This window comes from Salmo trutta, chromosome 3 (genome assembly GCF_901001165.1).
Source record: "Salmo trutta chromosome 3, fSalTru1.1, whole genome shotgun sequence".
NCBI lineage: Eukaryota > Metazoa > Chordata > Actinopteri > Salmoniformes > Salmonidae > Salmo > Salmo trutta.
The window spans coordinates 46198033-46221669 of record NC_042959.1 but is presented as its reverse complement, the minus strand read 5'-3'; the positions used below and the strand labels follow the sequence as shown (position 1 = coordinate 46221669).

The following is a 23637-nucleotide window of genomic DNA, read 5'->3' as shown; positions in this document are numbered from 1 at the left end:
TGACACCTGCCTGCAGCCCCCTGTAAACTGACTCCCTTTCTGCCTTAATAGCAAGGGTCGTGTTCATTAGGCACCAAACAGGAGAAAACAGACTGAACCATGGAGGGACTACCTCGACTTGCCCAATAAGGAACAGACATTTTTGTTTTCTGTTACTAAATGTTTTAAAACATTTTATGTGTCATGCTCAAATGAACACGGCCCTCCTGTATATTCCATTGGTTACAGCGGCGGACAGAATTTTCCACCCATGGCCATGGGGCACGAATTGGGTAATTTTGTGGTAGTCGGCCAGGTATAATCTAATGAGATTAGTTTGCTCTTTAAATAGATTAGATTATCACGGCCAGGAGCCTCAAGATCAAAAGAGCCTCTGTCTCGCTGACTTTGTTATGGGAATACCATGACAACAATCATTCCGAGCAAGATAATGGTATTCGAGAGAGTCTCCGTGTGTGTGTCACCTCTAATCAATAATATTCTGACAATGAGCTCTGAATCTCCGAGGTCTATTCGATTACCATTCATATGTGGGCTCAGCAAAAACAAGTGTCGTTTTTTTAATGGCAAGGTTTTCCTATGGTGACACAGGTCAAACTTGAAGCAATGCTAGAGACCAAACAACTGAATTTCCACAATTCTCATGGAAATATTTTGCGCACCTGTCTATTTACCACCACAAACCAATGCTGGCACTAAGACCGCACTCAACGAGCTGTATAGGGCCATAAGCAAACAAGAAAATCCTCACCCAGAGGCGGCGCTCCAAGTGGCCGGTGACTTTAATGCAGGAAAACTGAAATCTGTTTTACATAATTTTCATCCAGCACGTGACATGTGCAACTACAGGCGAAAAAACTCTAGATCACCTTTACTGTACACACAAAGACACACACAAGCTCTCCCTCGCCCTCCCTTTTGGCAAATATGATCATAACTCTATCCTCCTGATTCATGAAGTACCAGTGACCCGCTCAATACGGAAGTGGTCTGATGAAGCGGATGCTAAACTACAGGACTGTTTCGCTAGCACAGACTGGAACATGTTCCGGGATTCATCCGATAGCATTAAGGAGTTTACCACATCAGTCACCGGCTTCATTAATAACTGCATTGACGACGTTGTCCCCACAGTGACCGTAGATATAGAACATATCCCAACCAGAAGCCATGGATTACAGGCAACATCCGCACTGAGCTAAAGGCTAGAGCTGCCGCTTTCAATGAGGGCGATACTAATCCGGACACTTAGAATAAATCCCGCTACGCCCTCCAACAAACCATCAAAAAGGCAAAGTGTCAATACAGGACAAAGATTGAGTCATACTACACCGACTCCAACACTCGTCGAATGTGACAGGGCTTGCAAACTATTCTTATCATTAAGATCGCAGAAGACACAACGGTGGTAGGCCTGATCACCAACTGCGAGGAGACACTCTACAGGGCGGACGTCAGATACCCGGCAGTGTGGTGCCAGGACAACAACCTCTCTTTCAACATCAGTAAGACAAAGGAGCCAAGTTATCGTTACTCATTGTATTTATTCCTTGTGTTATTATACTTCTATTTATACCTCGTTTATAAAATATATTTTTTAAACATTATATTATTTTATTGTTTTTATTCTTTTTTGCATTGTTGGGAATGGTCGTAAGTAAGCATTTCACTGTTAGTCTACACTTGCTGTTTACAAGGCATGTGACAAATAAAATGTTATTTGAAATTAGTTGAGTTACAGTGAATCACGGAAACAAAACAAGATCACGACAAAGAGTTTATTGTGATTCCTAAAGTGTTATAACCCAGTAGAGCTAAGAGAAGCTAGTTTAGATATCTCCAGGGCCTTGTTTGAAAACTTTAAAAAAGATACCCTTTCTACCATCCTTGAAGTTATCAGTGTTCTGACATTAATTGTGACAGCAAGAGTTCCATTCACCTATTGTCATGCCAGATAAGTGATTGCTTCAATGAAGGGAGGAAGGAAGCATGCTTTTTAAAGAAAAATAGTAGTCGTATGTACAGGATACACATTTATGTGGAAATACATGTAAATTGAAAGAGTTGTAAGAGGGCATGGTAGTCAGTTCATCATGATGAAATCTGACTTCCTTTCTCTCAGTAGTAGGGTAAACAGAGTCTAGTGAATGAGTGTGTTCAACAGCAGCTTCAGATAATCTGAGTCTGGGCCTGGCTACTGGGGGGCCCCTCCCTCACACACACACATACATATACAGGACACACACACACACACACATCTGGATATAATGTGGGAACGGGACACCGAGGTCAGCGGGGTAGGGGAGGGTACGGGGGAGTGTAAGGAGATCTAGGTCTTTAAAAAATACCAATGGACCAATGAGGAGGGGCGAGTGGGGGGTCGGGGGTCATTGCTAAGAGCTCTCTGACTTTGGTTTCCCCTCTCTGAACCGCTACTACACCACCAAGCCACAGAGAGGTACAGAGGCAGCTGGGAAACGTGCGACCCCAGTGGAAAACACTGGTCGCTGGCAGCAGTAGCCCATGGAAGACAGAAGGTAGAAAACAGAATCTGGACTAGAGGAAGGTGGAAAACATAGAGAGTCGGGTTCCCAGACTCAGATTAAGCCTAGTGCGGTAGGTAGCAGCAGGGGCGGCAGGTAGCCTAGTGGTTAGAGCGTTGGGCCAGTAACTAAGGTTGCTGGATTGAATCCCCGAGCTGACAAGGTAACAATCTGTTGTTCTGCCCCTGAACAAGGCAGTTAACTCACAGTTCCCCGGTAGGCCATCATTGTAAATAAGAATTTGTTCTTAACTGACTTGCCTAGTTAAATTGTAAAAAAAATATGAAAATTAAATTTAAAAAAGTGGAGCCTTTCAGCAAAGAGCGAGGATGGGGGGTGGGTGAAAGAGAGAAATGCCACTCAGGAAGCAGTGATGTTTCATTGCCTTGGCTGATGTAGCGGAGAGAGGCCAGCATAGTCAGTGGATAATGTGGTAGCTACCTCTGTCCAGCTTTACATTCAGCTCCACACGTGGCTATGGGGCAAGTTCATTAGCCCCTGGCAGTCATCATCCTCACCCCCATCCTCAGTGACCTCAAAGCCAGTCTGCCGCTGTCTCCCTTTTCCACAGCTCTCTCTCTCTCTCTCTCTCTCTGAATTTCAATTTAAGGGGCTTTATTGGCATGGGAAACATATGTTCAAATGTCATATTATGTCTATATACAGTGTTGTAACGATGTAGAAAAAGTTCAAAGTACAACCTAAGTAAACATAAATATGGATTCTCTCTCTCCCTCTCTCACTCCCACTCCCTCCTTCTCCCTTTCTCTGTCTCCATCTCTCTCCCTCATTCTGAGAATGCAGACACAGCTACTGACAGAAACAGAAGAATCAAATAACCATCCTAGACTATCTCTCCCTCCGTCTGGCTTTCCACATGAGTAGCTTTGTGAGAGAGATGCTAACTAAGAGAGAACACAACCACAATAAACATTTCAGGTTTTTTTTGGGGGGGGGGGGGAATACTATAATGTGCATGAAAGCGCTTTATTACAGGACAAGTAAAAGCAGAACTACTGTTCTGTACTACTGGGACACACATGTACGTGCGTAGGCACACTCACACACAGAAACACACTTCTAGTGAAGTAGTGTGTTTAACAACAGCTGGGCCTGGCTACTGGGGGGGCCCCTCCCTCACACACCCACACACGCACACACACGCAAGCACGAATGCACACACACACACACACACACACGCGCATTTACACACACACAACCCAATACGCACCCATACAAATAGGAACAGAAATATCCCCCTCCATCATGGCAAGGTTAGGTTTGCATCAGTGGCTAACGATCAGTTCCTCTGTGGTGAATGATTAGCTCTAGCCCAGAGACATTTCCAGCTTGTTTCCCTAAGTCATTCAGACATCTAACATCACCAGGCTTCAAAGAGCACAATAACTAGGCCTACATCCATCCTGTTCCACTCTCAAAGCCCACATCTACTCAGTGTCCTTATCTAGAAACAAGATCATCGTCATAGAATTCAAGTTAAGTGGAAAGCAGAAACATAACTTCTGTTCTATTTTGTTTTCGAGTTATTCTACAAAGTTTCTCCCTGCAGGCAGTCCACTGAGTCCGAGGTGCTAAAGGAGCTCCTTAAACTTAACCCCAGAAAAACATCTGGGTCAGATGGTTTAGACCCTTTCTTCTTTAAGGTTGCTGCCCCCTATCATCGCCAAGCCTATCTCCAACTGTTTTAACCTGTCTCTCCTTTCTGGGGAGGTTCCCATTGCTTGGAAGGCAGCCACGGTCCATCCTTTATTTAAAGGGGGAGATCAAGCTGATCCTAACTGTTATAGGCCTATTTCTATTTTGCCCTGTTTATCGAAAGCGTTGGAAAAACTTATCAATAATCAACTGACTGGCTTTCTTGATGTCTGTAGTATTCTCTCTGGTATGCAATCTGGTTTCCGCTCAGGTTATGGATGTGTCACTGCAACCTTAAAGGTCCTCAATGATGTCACCATTGCCCTTGATTCTAAGCAATGTTGTTCTGCTATTTTTATTGACTTGGCCAAAGCTTTTGATATGGTAGACAATTCCATTCTTGTGGGCCGGCTAAGGAGTATTGGTGTCTCTGAGGGGTCTTTGGCCTGGTTTGCTAATTACCTCTCTCAAAGAGTGCAGTGTATAAAGTCAGAAAATCTGCTCTCAGCCACTGTCTGTCACCAAGGGCGTACCCCAAGGCTCGATCCTATCCTCTTCTCAATGTACATCAACAACATAGATCAGGCAGTGGGAAGCTCTCTCATCCATTTATATGCAGATGATACAGTCTTATACTCAGCTGGCCCCTCCCCGGATTTTGTGTTAAATGCTCTACAACAAAGCTTTTTTGTGTCCAACAAACTTTCTCTGCCCTTAACCTTGTTCTGAACACCTCCAAAGCAAAGGTCATGTGGTTTGGTAAGAAAAATGCCCCTCTTACCACAGGTGTTATTACAGGTAGTCACCTCATACAAGTACTTGGGAGTATGGCTAGACGGTGCACTGTCCTTCTCTCAGCACATATCAAAGCTGCAGGCTAAAGTTACATCGAGACTTGGTTTCCTCTATCGTAATCGCTCCTCTTTCACCACAGCTGCCAAACTAACCCTGATTCAGATGACCATCCTACCCATGCTAGATTACGGAGACGTCATTTATAGATCGGCAGGTAAGGGTGCTCTCGAGCGGCTAGATGTTCTTTACCATTCGGCCATCAGATTTGCCACCAATGCTCCTAATAGGACACATTACTGCACTCCATACTCCTCTGTAAACTGGTCATCTATGTATACCCGTCGCAAGACCCACTGGTTGATGCTTATTTATAAAACCTTCTTAGGCCTCACTCCCCCCTATCTGAGATGTACTGCAGCCCTCATCCTCCACATACAACACCCGTTCTGCCAGTCACATTCTGTTAAAGGTCCCCAAAGCACACACATCCCTGGGTCGCTCCTCTTTTCAGTTCGCTGCAGCTAGCGACTGGAACGAGCTGCAACAAAACACTCAAACTGGTCAGTTTTATCTCAATCTCTTCATTCAAAGACTCAATCATGGACACTCTTACTGACATTTGTGGCTGCTTTATGTGATGTATTGTTGTCTCTACCTTCTTGCTCTTTGTGCTGTTGTCTGTGCCCAATAATGTTTGTACCATGTTTTGCGCTGCTACCATGTTGTGTTGCTACCATGTTGTTGTTGTGTTGTGTTGCTACCATGCTGTGTTGCCATGTGTTGCTGCCTTGCTATGTTGTTGTCATAGGTCTCTCTTTATGTAGTGTTGTCTCTCTTGTGGTGATGTGTGTTTTGTCCTATATTTATATTGTATTTACTTTTTATTTTTAATCCCAGGCCCCCGTCCCCGCAGGAGGCCTTTTGCTTTTTGGTAGGCCGTCATTGTAAATAAGAATTTGTTCTTAACTGACTTGCCTAGTTAAATAAAATTTAAATAAAATAAATGAAATACATTTGTCATCCACAAATATTAGGGATGACAAGCAGATCCTTTGTTTTGGGTAAACAATATATGTTTTGGCTCACGGGTGTGGAAATATATGCCCCTTTCTTTCCAATTAGGTATTTTCTTGACAATATTTCAGTCTAATTTATGGGACCCCTTTTGGCTCAAGAGCAACCCAGAGGCAAAAGTTCTGTATAGCCACTTTAAATGTGCTTCAATGAGTCTGCTGTGCTATTTGTATGTATGACTGTGACTGTTGGGTGTGGTCTTTGTGTGAGCCTGTCCAGCCTACGATGTTGTGCTAATCTCATCTAATAAGAACATTCACTAACCACCATGAAGCAGCCTCACTCACAGCAGGACCACATCTCCTGTTGTTCATTTCATGGACCAGTAAAAATAACATGCCAGCTAGTTGTCTCACTGTACATAAATTTCAGCTAAATGACGTGTTTGTTTACAAGTATAAGAGCTCTGTATCCGCCTGGGATTGAAAGGAATTCGAAGCACCACTTTCGTGGCAGAAAAACAGTAGTATGTATTTTTAAACCAGCATTGTCATTAAAAATGTGGTCACCTCTCGAGATTTAAATGAGATATAGGCCAAAGCCATGGACAGAGGAGTCTCCTTTGAGAATCGTTGCCCCAACCCCCACCCCACTTTGTTGCTCTTTAGAACACAGAGTTTGGATTAAGTTTGTAAGTGTCGTCATCTCTCCACCCCTTCACCCCAATCCCTCCACCTCTCTACCCCTGCACCCCTCCCACCCTCCACCTCACCTCTCTTCAGGCCTTACGGTGGGTGTTTAGAGCTCGCTGGGGCTTAGCGACTCGCGGTGGCTCATCAAATATGAACAAGGTCGTGAGGGAGGCCACAGCCTCAGTCACACAGCAGAGACAGACACAGAGGCATGGCCAGTAGAAGGCACAGTGTTGAGGGGAATAGTGTTAGGGCACCAGTAGTGTTAGGTAGGGATGGGCACGGTTATTCGAATACCCGAACGGATGTTAGTGTTTCAATACTTGCGAAACCTACCACAGGTTTCACGCGCTTGTTGCTATTGTTGGCAAATCAATGTGGCACTGTCAGTGGCTCCATGTGTAACAACCAACGTGAGAGATCTCTAATCAATGCAAAATGGAGTTAAAATGACAGAATTAAGTTAAATGAGAAGGAGTAGGCTTCAATGAGCAACCATCAGGTAGGCTGTTGTTAATCTGAATGGAGCTGTCGTGGACAAGGATGGAAAGCGCAACAGAATAGCTTCAAGTCCCACTTTTTATTGATTTAATGATCATCATTTGATCGACTGGTACATTTCACCAAAAGGTTTCCTTTGTTTATGGAAAAGTCACGTTCAAAAAGCGAAAGACCTAATTGAATCAATTTCATTTGATGACCTTTGTCATTTGAATAAAAAGGCAACAGAAGAAGGTAACTGATCAAAAGGCAAAATATGATTATATTAGCGAGCGTTTTACCAGTCATTTTTACTGTATCATGTTGGCCTTATTCAACACATGGTCTGCTTATAATGTCATTATTCTATTGAGCAGTGGGTCTATAAAAAGGGGATCAATAATACCAGTGAGCTAGTCGCTAGTGACATCTGGGCTGGACAATGAGCTCGCCCCAGAGCCCGCGAGCACACACACACACACACACACACAGAGTCTCTTTCCAATCCCTGATTGCATCCACGTGGCTCAGGGCTACTTCTCCCTAATCTTATTTCTCTTCTTTAATCCCTTAGCAATCAGAGCAACAATGCCACCATTGGTTCACAGAGCAGGCAAAAATCTATTAGATATATGTTATTTTATTATAGCATACCACAACCGACGGGGACTCAAATAATTACTGTAAGTATTAATCAAAGTAGTGTTTTGAGAATGTATTTGTGATCTGCTGTGGGGGTAAGATATTGACTCACCGGGAGTGGGACAGATGCATAATCAACATGGTGTTGTCCAATCATTCTCTCTCGCTCTCTCGTGTGAGATGAATGGCCAATAATAGGCATGATGTGTTAATTGGAAAGGAAGCATTTATATGTGTAAGAAAATAAAATCGAACACACACCAGGCAGTCTCGAAATCCCCCAATCAAATCTTCCATTGAAACTCCTCATTCAATCTCAGATTCAGCATTCCAAAATCAGTCTCACTACAACAGTCCCTGAAAAACAACAGTAACACTTTTTTTTTTATAATGCTTCTAATGTTCACAAATAATGACATTTTTATTTTTAATGCTTATTCATGAATGTGTGTTATCGAGTGTGACCAATACACCATATTAAATGTGCCCCCATCACAACATGTGCTCCCATCACAACAGCACAGCCTCACTACCTAACCATGCAGTCTCAAATGTGCCATGTTAAATCCCTCGGCCACAGCCTCCCCCCAACCTCATTCCAACCCCTCTCCTCTAACCCCTAATCCCCCGATGTCTAAATCATTTTCTTCGGGTCTAATTTGGCCAGATATCTTGCTAGATAGCTTACTATCAAGCCCATGCTTACGTAGCATGGCATTTTATTGATCCAGCCATGGGGTTACAGGTGTGACCCAAATATGGGGATTACACACCCAGCTGTTACCCCCTGCTCAGAATGTGGAGAAAACACACGTGTGTGTGTGTGTGTGTTTTTGTGTGGAGTGATGATGAGAGGAGATACAGCAGTGCCTTAAAGGGACTGCAGTCAGTCTTTTGCCAAATACATTCCTTTTGATTATACTGAGGACATAAGCAATGAGTTTCCTATGGAGGGGCTCATTTATAATTTAATCCAGGAGCCACAGTCTTTCCGAGCTGGCAGAGAGAGACTGCCCTTTCACAGGAGGAGTCCCACTGTGCAGCTGAAATCAATGCCATGGCCACAAACTAACACAGCCCGGTACCACTTCCTGTCAGTCTGACGATAAACTAATTATGGGATTGTCTGTAGATAGGCATCAGGTAGAGATTCCATTACAGTAAATTCATTTCATAAAAACAAATAGCTGTTTTAGCTGTTTTACCCAAGCCAAGTGAGCCACAAAGAAATGAGTCAACACTGTGTGTATGGATAAAAGACTATAGGAAGTATTTTCTACTCTGGATACAGGTTATGCAACAACATTACGTATCTTATATATCCTAGACTGTAGTAGAGGTGTGGTGTGTTAACCACATCAGACTAGCCCATAAAGGTGTCGCCATGGTAGACACAAATTGAGGAAACAAAAGACACACAACTCTGTGTCTTTATCCGGACAAAGAGACTGGATACACAGGAAATTAAGATGCATAACCAGTATCTCCAAATATGGTTCTATGGATTTTCCATAATGACATGATATAAGATATATTAAGATGTGTATGGCTCCTGTGTGTGTGTGTGTGTGTGTGTGTGTGTGTGTGTGTGTGTGTGTGTGTGTGTGTGTGTGTGTGTGTGTGTGTGTGGTGTGTGTGTGGTGTGTGGTGTGTGTGTGTTGTTCAAAAAGCCCAACAGAGTAATCAGTAATGAAAACAGCAGAGGGAGTTACTGGTGCCATTCAGCTAGGGCCTGCTGCTGTGGAATGTGAGGCACCATTCACATGAGTTAAAAATGCATTGCAGCCACCACAAAGGCCTCCCTTGTCCTCATTGTTTCACATAGGCCGATAAAACACGTTCGGGTCAAAAAAAAATGAAATCGCTAATTTGACTCCTACAGATAGAGAAAGGGAGGGGGAACTATGACAAAACGTCTTTGAAAGACATTTCATGGTACAGTGTGTAAAGTTTAAGTGTGATAAGCCAAGAGATGGAAAGTAAAGTTGTACAGAAAAATGAATGTTTCAATTTATTTATTTTATTCATCATTCATTTGGAGTCAAAAAATGCATGATGGTAAAAGGCAGGTAGCCTGGTGGTTAAAAGCGTTGGGCCAGTAACTGAACGGTCGCTGGTTCGAATCTCTGAGCCAGCAAGGTGGAAAAATCGGCCATTCCGCCCTTGAGCAAGGCAATTGACCCCAAACAACAACTGCTTCCTGGGTGCCGATGACTTGGATGTTTATTAAGGCAGCCCCCCGCATATCTCTGATTCAGAGGGGTTGGGTTAAACGCGGAAGACACATTTTGGTTGAATGCATTCAGTTGAGCAACTGACTAGGTATCCCCCTTTCCCAATCAAATAAAATCTCTGTTCGGTCATGTACTGTATGAGCCACTGTGTGAATTCATGAATATAAAACATTGCAACAGGCTTTTCCACCAGTGGCATTCTTTTGTGAAGCTCTGCATTGTTGGAGCTCCAACAGGATCAGCTGTGGATCGTGGTATGTTGCTACAAAGTTGATCCTTAAATGGATTTGGATTTCCAAGATGGCGTAGCAGTCAGACGTCTTTGTCTTCATCTTGTCGTGTCCCGTGTATATATTTTTTTATATTTCTCTTAACCTCAACTTCAACATACTCTCCTGCAATCCGCCTAACCCAATGTGGTATGGATCTGCTATTTTCTTTACTTTATAACCGGAACCCCAAACAGAAGCTAGCCAGCTAACTAGCTACTAACTAGTAGTCAGCTAGCCACAGCTAGCGGTCATCAGCTAAACTTTAGCCCGGAAAACTCTTGCCAGTCTGCACAGCGCGATTCCAACCAGAGCATATCGGACTTATTTTTCTCCATATCTCTGGATTCCTATCGCAAGCTCTGAACCTTTTCACATGGATCATTGCTGCTAGCTAGCTGATATCCGAGTGGCCACTCCTGGCTAACATCTCTGTCCCGAAGCAAGCACCAATTAGCCTGGAGCTAGCCTATGCTAGGCCCATCCCCCGGCTAGCTGAAGAGGTCCATCAGCCACTCCTTGGGCTGCAATACCTATTTTGCCAATTGGCCTTGACCCCTTTTACTGCCGATACGGAGCCCCGACAATCCATCATGACTGGACTACCGACGTAATCTGCCCAAGGGGGTTTTTCAACAGACTCCTCCGTCGTGACGTCCCCTGAATGCCCATCTTTTAGCCTGCTAGCCGCGGCCCGCTAGCTGTCTAGAGCATATCGGACTGTTAGCTGAAGAGGCCCATCGGCCAATTTCTTGGGCCAGTGAGTAGCGATTTAGACAGCTAGCGGGCCGGGGAAAGCAAGCTAGCAGAAGGGCCTTAGGGGGACGTCGCAACGGAAGAAGTCTGTTGTAGCCCCCTCGTGTGGTTACGTCGGCAGACCAGTCGTTATGGATCAGCAGGACTCTGTGTAGTAAAAGGGTCCAGGCCAATTGGCAAAATAGGTATAGTATGATCACTCGGCTACGCATGCCTCTCCCTAATGTCAATATGCCTTGTCCAATGCTGTTTTGGTTAGTGATTATTGCCTTATTTCACTGTAGAGCCTCTAGCCCTGCTCAATATGTCTTAGCTAACCCTTTAGTTCCACCTCCAACACATGCGGGGACCTCACCTGTTTAATATGATGTTTCTAGAGACAATATCTCTCTCATCGTCACTCAATGCATAGGTTAACCTCCACTGTATTCACATCCTATCATACATTTGTCTGTACATTATGCCTTGAATCTATTCTACCGTTCCCAGAAACCTGCTCCTTTTACTCTCTGTTCCGAACGTACTAGACGACCAGTTCTTATAGCCTTTAGCCACACCCTTATCCTACTCCTCCTCTGCTCATCTGGTGATGTAGAGGTTAATCCAGGCCCTGCAGTGCCTAGCTCCACTCCCATTCCCCAGGCGCTCTCATTTGTTGACTTCTGTAACCGTAAAAGCCTTGGTTTCATGCATGTTAACATTAGAAGCCTCCGCCCTAAGTTTGTTTTATTCACTGCTTTAGCACACTCTGCCAACCTGGATGTCCTAGCCGTGTCTGAATCCTGGCTTAGGAAGACCACCAAAAACCCTGAAATATCCATCCCTAAATATAACATTGTCCGACAAGATAGAACTGCCAAAGGGGGCGGAGTTGCAATCTACAGCAGAGATAGCCTGCAGAGTTCTGTCTTACTATCCAGGTCTGTGCCCAAACAATGACCTTCTACTTTTAAAAATCCACCTTTCCAGAAACAAGTCTCTCACCATTGCCGCTTCCTATAGACCACCTTCTGCCCCCAGCTGTGCCCTGGACACCATATGTGAATTGATTGCCCCACATCTATCTTCAGAGCTCGTGCTGTTAGGTGACCTAAACTGGGACATGCTTAACAACTCGGCCATCCTACAATCTAAGCTTGATGCCCTCAATCTCACACAAATGATCAATGAACCTACCAGGTACAACCCCAAATCCGTAAACACGGGCACCCTCATAGATATCATCCTAACCAACCTTCGCTCCAAATACACCTCTGCTGTCTTCAACCAGGATCTCAGCGATCACTGCCTCATTGCCTGCGTCTGTAATGGGTCTGCGGTCAAACAACCACCCCTCATCACTGTCAAACGCTCCCTAAAACACTTCAGCGAGCAGGCATTTCTAATCGACCTGGGAGGATATTGACCTCATTCCGTCAGTAGAGGATGCCTGGTTATTCTTTAAAAGTGCTTTCCTCACCATCTTAAATAAGCATGCCCCATTCAAAAAATGTAGAACCAGGAACAGATATAGCCCTTGGTTCACTCCAGACCTGACTGCCCGTGACCAGCACAAAAACATCCTGTGGCGTACTGCATTGGCATCGAATAGCCCAAGCAGTATACAACTTATTCTGGGAAGTTAGGAACGAATATACACAGGCAGTTAGGAAAGCAAAGACTAGCTTTTTCAAACAGAAATTTGCATCCTGTAGCACAAACTCAAAAAAGTTCTGGGACACTGTAAAGTCCATGGAGAATAACAGCACCTCCTCCCAGCTGCCCACTGCACTGAGGCTAGGAAACACTGTCACCACCGATAAATCCACGATAATTGAGAATTTCAATAAGCATTTTTCTATGGCTGGCCATGCTTTCCACCTGGCTACCCCAACCCCGGTCAACAGCCCTGCACCTCCCACAGCAACTTGCCCATGCCTCCCCCATTTCTCCTTCACCCAAATCCAGATAGCTGATGTTCTGAAAGAGCAGCAAAATCTGGACCCCTACAAATCAGCCGGGCTAGACAATCTGGACCCTCTCTTCCTAAAATGATCTGCCGAAATTGTTGCAACCCCTATTACTAGCATGTTCAACCTCTCTTTCGTATCGTCTGAGATCCCCAAAGATTGCAAAGCTGCCACGGTCATCCATCTCTTCAAAGGGGGAGACAATCTAGACCCAAACTGCTACAGACCTATATCCATCCTACCCTTTCAAAGACCTAAGGTATTTGAAAGCCAAGTTAACAAACAGATCACCGACCATTTCAAATCCCACCGTACCTTCGCTGCTATGCAATCTGGTTTCCAAGCTGGTCATGGGTGCACCTCAGCCACGCTCAAGGTCCTAAACGATATCATAACCGCCATCAATAAGAGACAATACTGTGCAGCTGTATTCATCAACCTGGCCAAGGCTTTCGACTCAGTCAACACTCTTCGACACCACATTCTTATCGGCAGACTCAACAGCCTTGGTTTCCAAATGACTGCCTCGCCTGGTTCACCAACTACTTCTCAGACAGAGTTCAGGGTGTCAAATCGGAGGGCCTGTTATCCGGACCTCTGGCAGTCTCTATGGGGGTGCCACATGGTTTAATTCTCGGGCCGACTCTCTTCTCTGTATACATCAATGATGTCGCTCCTGCTGCTGGTGATTCTCTGATCCACCTCTACGCAGAAGACACCATTCTGTATACTTCTGGCCCTTCTTTGGACACTGTGTTAACTAACCTCCAGATAAGTTTCAATGCTATACAACTCTCCTTACGTTGCCTCCAACACTCTTCATTTACAAAATAGCCTCCAACACTCTACTCAGCAAATTGGATGCAGTCTATCAGAGTGCCATCCGTTTTGTCACCAAAGCCCCATATACTACCCACCACTGCGACCTGTGTGCTCTCGTTGGCTGGCCCTCGCTTCATAGTCGTCACCAAACCCACTGGCTCCAGGTCATCTATAAGTCTTTGCTAGGTAAAGCCCCGCCTTATCTCAGCTCACTGGTCACCATAGCAGCACCCACCCGTAGCACGCGCTCCAACAGGTATATTTCACTCGTTACCCCCAAAGCCAATTCCTCCTTTGGCCGCCTTTTCTTCCAGTTCTCTGCTGCCAATGACTGGAACGAACTGCAAAAATCACTGAAGTTGGAGACTCATAGCTCCCTCACTAACTTTAAGCACCAGCTGTCAGAGCAGCTCACAGACCACTGCATCTGTACATAGCCCATCTGTAAATAGCCCATCTAACTACCTCATCCCCATACTTTATTATTTATTTTATTTATTTTGCTCCTTTGTACCCCAGTATCTCTACTTGCACACTCATCTTCTGCACATCTATCACTCCAGTGTTTAATTGCTATATGGTAACTATTTCACCACTATAGCCTATGTATTGCCTTACCTCTTTTATCCTACCTCATTTGCACACACTGTATATAGACTTTTTCTATTGTATTATTGACTGTATGTTTGTTTATTCCTTGTGTAACTCTGTGTTGTTGTTTGTGTCACACTGCTTTGCTTTATCTTGGCCAGGTCTCAGTTTTAAATGAGAACTTGTTCTCAACTAGCCTACGTGGTTAAATAAAGGGGAAATAAAAAAACAAATGAAAGCACAAATCAGATGGGATGGCGTATCGCTGCAGAATGCTGTGGTAGCCATGCTGGTTAAGTGTGCCTTGAATTCTAAATAAATCAAAGACAGTGTCACCAGCAAAGCACCATCACGTGTTATTTCATAGTTTTGATGTTTTCACTAATATTCTACAATGTAGAAAATAGTAAAAATGAAGAAAAACCCTTGAATGAGTAGGTGTGTCCAAACTTCTGACTGGTACTGTACTTTAGCTTTAGACTATTAAGATAATAATATTTAAATTCATGTCAGACTTTAATTCAACTGAAACAACAACAATAACATCCCCTACTCTTGTAAAATTGTAAACTTACAGAAAGACTAGTAAATGTGCCTGTCAAGTGTCATTCTCACAAAGCCATACAAAAATCTATCGCATTGAGTCACAAGCTCGATTTCCATTCAATTGGTGACAGATTTTCATGTGAATATTCTAAATTCCACATAAAGAACACCATTGACGTGTTTCTACCAAACGGACTTGTTGCAGAAAATAGTCAGTCAATGATGACATAGTGCACACAAAATGTACTTTTTCACTTACGTTTTCATGTACCGAAAACAAATTGAAAGTTCAATGTGTTTCCATTGCATTTTCAACTCTACTGAGAGTTTTGTCACAAAAGCTGTTGAGTTAAATAGCAAATGTGTGTGGTCTTGGCACATGCACTTTAGCAGACAGCTCGCAGATACAATGTGGGTGGTTTGTGCGGGTAGGCTAGTCTACATGTTGAGATTATTATGGATAAGAGCGAGAATATTTGTATTTGTCAAATGGCAGTCAAGCCTCAATCATCATGTCACCAGAATAAGACCCTCGATATTTATAGGAAAGCATCAAAATCACTGTGCACTTTCACCACCCTGTGAAGTGCATAATAACTTATTTAATCTGTAGCCTAATAAACTGAATGGTTTCTCAAATCATAGTGGGAGGACCAGACACCATATCATCACGTGACTTCAAGTTTACATCGAATATGATGGTTATCATATCAAAATTTCGCATAAAGGCTTTTCCACCACCAATTTGAAACGAAAAATGATCTGTCGACATTTAGGAAATCACAGCTGTCAATATTTTTTTTGTTCATATGGTATGACTTTACTTGAAAAACAACTGTGGATGGAAGCGTGGTTAGTAGCTAGGTTTCCATCCAATTCGCTACAGTTTATATTCTAAAATCTACATATATGTATATGTGTATATATATATATCACCTGACATGTCTGTGTCCAACGAAATAAGGGGCTGAAGTGGGTGTGGCCTTTTGTCTGGGGGTGGAGCAGTCCTTTCAGGAAGCAAAGCCGCATGGGACACAGAGCCACCAATTGGTAAGATAAAATCACTTTTTAACGTGTTTAAATTGAAATAACATTATATAAAATATATATATACATGTGCATGAGTATGTAAAGAAGTATATTTGATTGTTTAAAGACTTATTTCATTTTTATTTATATACCAAAACTGTTTTTTGGTTCGTTGCCTCTGGGCATCATTGTGCAGTTAGACCACTTTTGTTCGGGCAATATCATGCTAAAGTGTGGAGATGTGCTTGAATGCATAATTATGACCATAGTCAATGTATTTACTTTACTATCTACTGATACTTACAGGAAATGGACACAAGAACATTTTATAGGCGGAAGGAACATGATCAAGCAGTTAAGGTCATTCCCTCTGACAGTGAGGACAGTGAGCTTGAGGAGAGTCAGGAAGAGTGGATCCCCGAATCAGGTTTGAGAGACAGTTAGGAGGTCAGGGGTCAGTTAGGGGTCAGTCAGCAAAGTAACGTGTGTGTGTGTGTGTGTGTGTGTGTGTGTGTGTGTGTGTGTGTGTGTGTGTGTGTGTGTGTGTGTGTGTGTGTGTGTGTGTGTGTGTGTGTGTGTGTGTGTGTGTGTGTGTGTGTGTGTGTGTGCGCGCATGCCAGTGGATGAAGATGGGTATATGTCTGTTGACAATGAGACTGAGTCTGAGGATGAAGATGTAGCAGAGGTTGATCTTCCACGACTATCCTGGTGGAGAACACCCCACAATGCATACTTCAATGATTACTCAGAATGGCAGGAACTGCTTTCAAGATCTGATGATATATGTACATCAAGCAGTTTTTCTCTGAAGACATACTGGAAGTTATTGTAGGGCAGTCAAATGTGATATAATGTAACGCAAACAAGCCCCTTAACCTCACAACATAATAATTGGAGCAGTTTCTGGGTATTGTGGTGTACATGTCAGTGTTTGGTTTACCAGGCACCCGCGTGTTTTGGAACAAAGCCTGCCCAGTGTCCCAAGTAGCTGGCACCATGATAATGAATAGATGGGAGGCCATCAAAAAATCCCTGCAATTCAGTAACAATTAAGAGAGACAGGAGGAAAATGATGATCCACTCCACAAGAACCAACCACTGGTCACTCATCTAACCTCAAAACTGACGTCAACCCCAATGGGTGAGAAGCTGGCTGTTGATGAGCAGATGGTCCCATTCAAGGGAAGAAATAGATTGAAGCTACAAGATACTCATCTTGGCTGGCTCTGATGGTGTCCCACACAACTTAGAAATCTAAGGGAGAGTTGTACAACCCCGAGCTAGCAGATGTGGGAGCAAGTGGCAACGTTGTCCTCTGCCTGGCCCAGCCTATACCCAAGCAAGAGAACTACAAGCTCTTCTTCGACAACTGGTTTACGAGTGTCCCTCGTGCTCACACTGGCTCAGCAGGGAATCCACTGCACTGGTACTGTTCATGGCAACAGACTACCAGGCATCGACTTGATGTGCGATGCTGAGCTGAAGAGAGCAGGACGTGGATCTTTTGAACAGAAGATGGCCATGGTTGGAGAAACCACCTTGCCCGTTGTGAAGTGGTACGATAACCCCTCAGTGACCCTTCTGAGTGATTACACTGGAGCCCACCCAGTCACCGAGGTTGACAGGTGGGATCGCAAGCGAAAGATGATCACCAAAGTCCCCTGCCCCGCTGTGGTGAAAGAATACAACGAGAATATGGGTGGGGTGGATCAGCTTGACTCAGTGATTGCACTGTACCGGAACAAAATCAGATCAAAGAAGTGGTACCACCGGCATGGTGTTCCACTTCCTGGATATGATCATCGTGACCACCTGGCTGCTCTACCGAAGAGATTGTGAAGGCACTGGCATGAGAAAGAAGGAACAAATTAAGCTGCATACCTTCAAGCCATACATCGCTGAAGGCCTATGCAAAAGTGGAAAGAGTCGGGAGCGCAAGAAAGGTCGTCGAGGTTCCACAATTGCTGGTGAGTATGGGGAGAAGAGGAGAAAAGGACCCGCTGCTCCAATTCCAGTCCCTGATGTGTGCCTGGATGCCACAGCCTACTGGATGATTATAGCTGAAAAGAAGGGGAGATGCAAGGTACCAGGGCGCACATGTACACCAAAAGCCAAGTGGAGGAAATGAGATGTCCACCTCTGTTTCACATCCACCAGCAACTGCTTCCTGAGGTTCCACACAGAATAGGAAATCAAAGTATGCTTTGTCAAAAAGAGTAACACTGATTCAAACAATAACCCACGTATCACAGACACACTGAAACACACGCACACACTCGCACATATACCCGCACACACAGGCTAACCCCTCCACACATCACAAACACACACAGTCATTTGGATGTTGGTTTATATGTTCATATGAAATGTGAGAATCATTTATACATGAGGTGTTAGTTGTAATTAGTAGTAGTTTGTTCATTTGATTGTTTGATGTTTTGACTTTAAAGCTTCTAATTGTGATTGGTTGGAACCATTTGTGGATTTATGTTTGTCAAAATAAAACTTTTTCTAATGCATATATTGCTTGTTTTCCTTATTCCACTTATATGTATTATAGAAAACCTTGGTGTTTCAGTACCCTCGTAGCACATTGTTCCCCCCTCCCCTCAAAAAAAATCATGCCATAGAAGGTTAAATTCCCATGTACCTAATAAAAAATGCAAATGAAAAGGGTTTCCATCGCATTTTCAACTCTACTAATGGTTTTGTCACAAAAGAAAAATGTGTTGATTTATTTAGCTAATGTGTCCACTCCGGTATTAGCACGTGCACATGCACATGCGCTCTAGCCAACAGATTGCGTATACAGTGCAGGTATAGCCTACATGATGAGATTATTACGGACAAAAGAGCGAGATTATGTTTATTTGTCAAACTGCAGCCAAGCATTGATCATCATGTCACCGGAATAAGACGCTCAATATTTATTGAAAAGGTGGATGTTGTTGTTGTTGGATGTTGCTTGCCACCTTGCACTTTCACCAACCTGTTATTTCATCTGTATTTTACTAAACTGCATGCTTTCCCGAGTCGTAGTGGGAGGACTAAATAACATCTCATTTCGTGACTCCAAATTGACTTCGATATACAGGTTATTATATCAATATTTGCGCACAAAAGGGTTTTACGCACAAACATTTTTACCAACACAAAAAGATCCCACCTTGCCTAGAGTATTTGTTTAGTTGACATTTGGAAAGTTTACCAACAAATATGATGTTTCCATCAGGCCTGTCATGACATTTTTTTATGCGACATGTAATTTACTCCGATAAAAAGGTTGGATGGATACCTTTTTACTGTAATGTATTTGAAGATAATATGTAGTCCTATTACGTCAGGTGGCGCTCCAGTGGATGATCATTCTAATTTCATTGGCTACTCAATTCTGAAGAATGAAATTAGGCTACGTCATGTGTTACCATCATGTCCAAATGTCACGGAAGAGATTGTGGATCTCAAAAAACTGTTTTCATCAGCGGATTTTTGAAAGGTGAATACAATTGTCCTATACGTCTGAAACCTGACTCCGCCAGAGATGACAACTACATCCTGTAAAACAGGTGTGCAAGGCTAAGGAAACTGCCCCCAACGCTGACCACTGCATTGCTATTAGCCTGCTAAAGTCTGCTTTGTATCAAACATGTCAAGTTATTTTCCATCTTTCAAGTTTTGTCTTGTTGTAGGACTACATCATAACTTTTTTCAGCGTGCAGGGTCATTCAAAACACTTACTGATTGTACACTACATTGTTGCCGAAATGTAGCCAGACAAGTACACTGCTATACTGATACATTGTCGCAATGTCCTCGAAACAAAACAGCCATGTTTTGATGTTATGACATTCTTCAAATCAGGGCACAAGCAAATAAAACTAAATAGTAGCCTAATTTAATGACCATTCCTCATCAAGTAACACTGTATTCACGGGGCAAGGAAATGAATGCTTTGAGTCTTTGGCCAGTCGAAGAAGTCTGTCTGAGGCTATAATACCATTCCGACCTGCAACCAGGAACAATAATATGTATTTAGCGACTTCCTTCCCAGTAAGACAGTGGACAACCGTTTTCCCTTAGGAGAGGTATGGTTATGCAATATGAGAGAATTACTCCAGATAGGCCTAGCCTAGACTACTTGGGGCACTATTTCGAGAGTGCCGGTTCCGCTATCATATTTTTATTCTATGAATTATTAGTTCCATTGCATGACACGTTTCTCGCGTACTTTCCTCGCGCTGCTCTTTTGTTGCCGTAGGACTGTACAGGTTCCATGCTCTCTCTCTCTCTCTCTCTCTCTCTCTCCCTGTCTGTCTGTCACCCGCTCTCTCTCTCTCTCTCTCTCTCCCTCTCTCTCTCCCTGTCTGTCTGTCTCCCTGTCTGTCACCCGCTCTCTCTCTCTCTCTCTCTCTCCCTGTCTGTCTGTCGCCCTGTCTGTCACCCGCTCTCTCTCTCTCTCTCTCTCTCGTGTCACTTGCGCTAAGAATGTAGAGCACCCGCGGGTGACGTCCCTGCAACTAGAACCGAGGACAGGCAGCTCGATTGAAAAAAGGGAAACAGAAAAGTTGTATCAAAATGATGCATTGCATACTAACCCACAGCTGGCTTAAATTGTTGAGGCCTTCATGTTTCATTGTTAGCCTATACGGCAATAGATTTGGGTACTGTGCCTATAGCCTTTACCGAATTCTGCCAGTAAATAAAACCAGTCAAATATGTAAATCCATGTTTAAAAAAATAGTATATATATATATATATATATATATATACAAAAAAAATTAAACATGGATTTACATATTTGACTGGTTTTATTTACTGGCAGAATTCGGTAAAGGCTATAGGCACAGTAGGTTTGAATAGGTTTGAATAGGCTACGCGTAGCCTAATTGCCGGAAATATGTGCGCAGACTTGTGATATGCTCCCTTGCGCTACGTGGACACTACTTTGTGATTGTTAAGGCACAGCCCTCCTGCTTTTCTTCCTTCCACAATGTCACACACATCTCCATGTATAGGAGATTTAGGCTTCCCCATGTAGAGCATAGGACATACGTCCACAATAGTTTATTGAAGTTTATGAAGGACAATAAAACATGAATACCATGTGGTTCAAAAGTTGTGCTGACTCCGACACCCCCACCCAGCCCGCATCTTTCGACTCCCCACCCCCGCCACATGTTAATGAGCTCCAACTAATTTTGATGGTAGGCTATTTAAGTTGTTGGGGACTTTTGAGTCAGCGATCTCAAAATCAGCTCTTATGAACGCATGACATTTGTGCCATGTTCTTCTAACTAAATGACAGCTATGGCATGTCTATTAGGCCTATATGTGGGACATTTGACTTCCTAATATGGATGTGCTTTCCTCTGTCTCTGCCTGTTTTAAGAAACAAACATCAAAGTCTATTAAATAGCCATTTAATAATTGCCTATGATTATAAAACAACAATCATGAATCTAGTCAACCAAGCTCTTCCAATATCGTTCCTCCAAACGGATTAATCCCGTGGGTTTTGATGTTGCATGATAACAGAGCAACCTTTTCAACTTCACATTTTCAAGAATATGACAAAGCAGAGGTAGCCTGTATTAGGGCAGCTCTATCAAACCCATACGATATAACCACGTACTAATGTCGTTATTGATACAGACTATTGATAATGGAACGTTTATTATGTTTGTTTGATATAGTCTCGAGTAGGTTAATAGGTTCGTATTTGCTCATATTCCTACTCAAACTCCTCGACTCGGCTGCCATTCAAAACCCTCAGCAAACACACGGAAGCGAAACATCAATGTAATCTAATATAGTTACGTACCTGTGTGCAAGTGTGTGATCCAAAAAAATATCCTGGAAGCACTCCCAAAGAATAGGCGAAAGCAAAGGTGAAAGCATGCGCTGTATGTTGAAGTGCATATGATTGAGTGAGTCGAAACCACTGTGACATAGGGATAGTCATCGGTCTCCAAGCATTCAATGCACTAAGAGCTTGATTCCTCTCGAGCAATGACGATAAGCAAAGCCTCCAATTGCTTCTTTAACTCCTAAGTATAGCCTATTTCCTGGACTGTGTTACATTATGAGCAAAACCAAGACGTTTGCGCCTCGATCGTTTCACAGAATCACCTTTCAGTGCTGTGGATGGTCTCTCCCGCATTAAATGAACTATTTACTATTGTCTCCATCAGCACAAAGTTCGTGATACTATACTAAATAAAGTATTCGGTTGACATACACGACGACATGACATGTCGGCCCAACACTTGTATATTCGCCAAAATATTGAGTATCAATGTGTTACCATTTGGATTCAATTCAGACAGGTTCTCAAACCTGCTTACGGACGTCATAGACAACAGCCGTTTGGAATGCATGCGGTTACAGACAGAGGAATCAGATACATCCAAAACAAATAGCCTAGTTGAACTACCCTAACTTCTAATTGGCTTAGGTAATTATAAGTAATATACTGTAGCGACCCACGCTATATGAGCCAAGTTACAATTCCAATCGAGTTAACATATTGGCACGATGCGTAGGTTGTATGCCTTTCACAGAGGCCCGGGTTCGCTTCCCACGCCCCTCGTTAGCTATATCGGTGTCAGAAGTGGGATGGGGGCCGTGGGGCCATCGGATTGCATCGTGAGACTTAAGTTAGTCGAAGCATGGGGACGTACCTTCCTCCTCGGATGGGGCAGTGTAGCCCTCGTTATATGAGCCACATTACAATTCCACAAAGTGAGTTAACCCTATTGGTACGATGCATACGTGGTGTGCCTTTCCAGAGACCCAGTTCGCTTCCTGCGCCCTCCGTTCGCTACAACACCATGGCATTTTATTAAAATATCATTCATTAAACATGTATTAGCTATATTAAAATCTTTACAAAGGTGAAATTACATTTGAATTCTGTAATGATTGCTAAAAGCAAAGTGTATTAATTTGTCAATTGCATTAATATAGGATATGTAACCTAATCTATTATTTTTGATACAGTGGAATTCACTTGTGGTGTTAGAGGTCAAAATAATAATATACTGTTTCAGTGAAAAAATATCTGTGTGGTAGGTTGGCCGGTTTTTGTAGACTCACTAGCATAGGAAGGCTGTATAAGCACACCGATTTGAAAGACACATTGAGGGTTATTTCTTGAACAGCCTAAATTGTCTTTAGACTATGGTAGGTTGAATTTAAAATAAGAGGCCTAGATAATATGAGAGAAATTGTGCCACTTTGGATTAAATGTAGATTGTGGGTAGATTCACATCTGCATTGCAGTGAGTAAGCCATGGATAGGGGTGTTTGCTTAGCATGCATAGGGAAGAAGCCTTCTTCCTAACTTCTGATGTACCAGTGATTTAAGTCACTGACACATCTTATCAGCCACAAGCCCTTGAATCGGTATGCACTGACACACCACCCTCTAGGTCACAATGGCTTCCATGCGCATGCACATATACAGTGCCTTTGGAAAATATTCAGACCCCTTTACTTTTTCCACATTTTGTTAGGCTACAGCCTTATTCTAAAATTGATAAAATATTTTTTTTTCAGCAATCTACACACAATACCCCCTAATGACAAAGCGAAAACATGTTTTGACAATTTTTTGAGAT

General features: G+C 43.2%; 1 protein-coding gene across 3 annotated transcripts in view; it reads right to left on the bottom strand.

Moving 5' to 3' along the window:
* The window catches only part of LOC115176206 (zinc finger protein 516), a 65099-nt gene extending 42705 nt beyond the window's left edge, over window positions 1-22394 (bottom strand). For 2 of the 3 annotated variants that reach the window (XM_029736079.1, XM_029736083.1), the window contains exon 1: window positions 21840-22393. The gene's annotated coding sequence lies outside the window, so the exon portion shown is untranslated. Of the gene's footprint in view, window positions 1-21839 lie in introns of all 3 variants that reach the window. The other variant, XM_029736087.1, reaches the window with a different exon arrangement.
* Between the last annotated feature and the right edge of the window lie 1243 nt (window positions 22395-23637).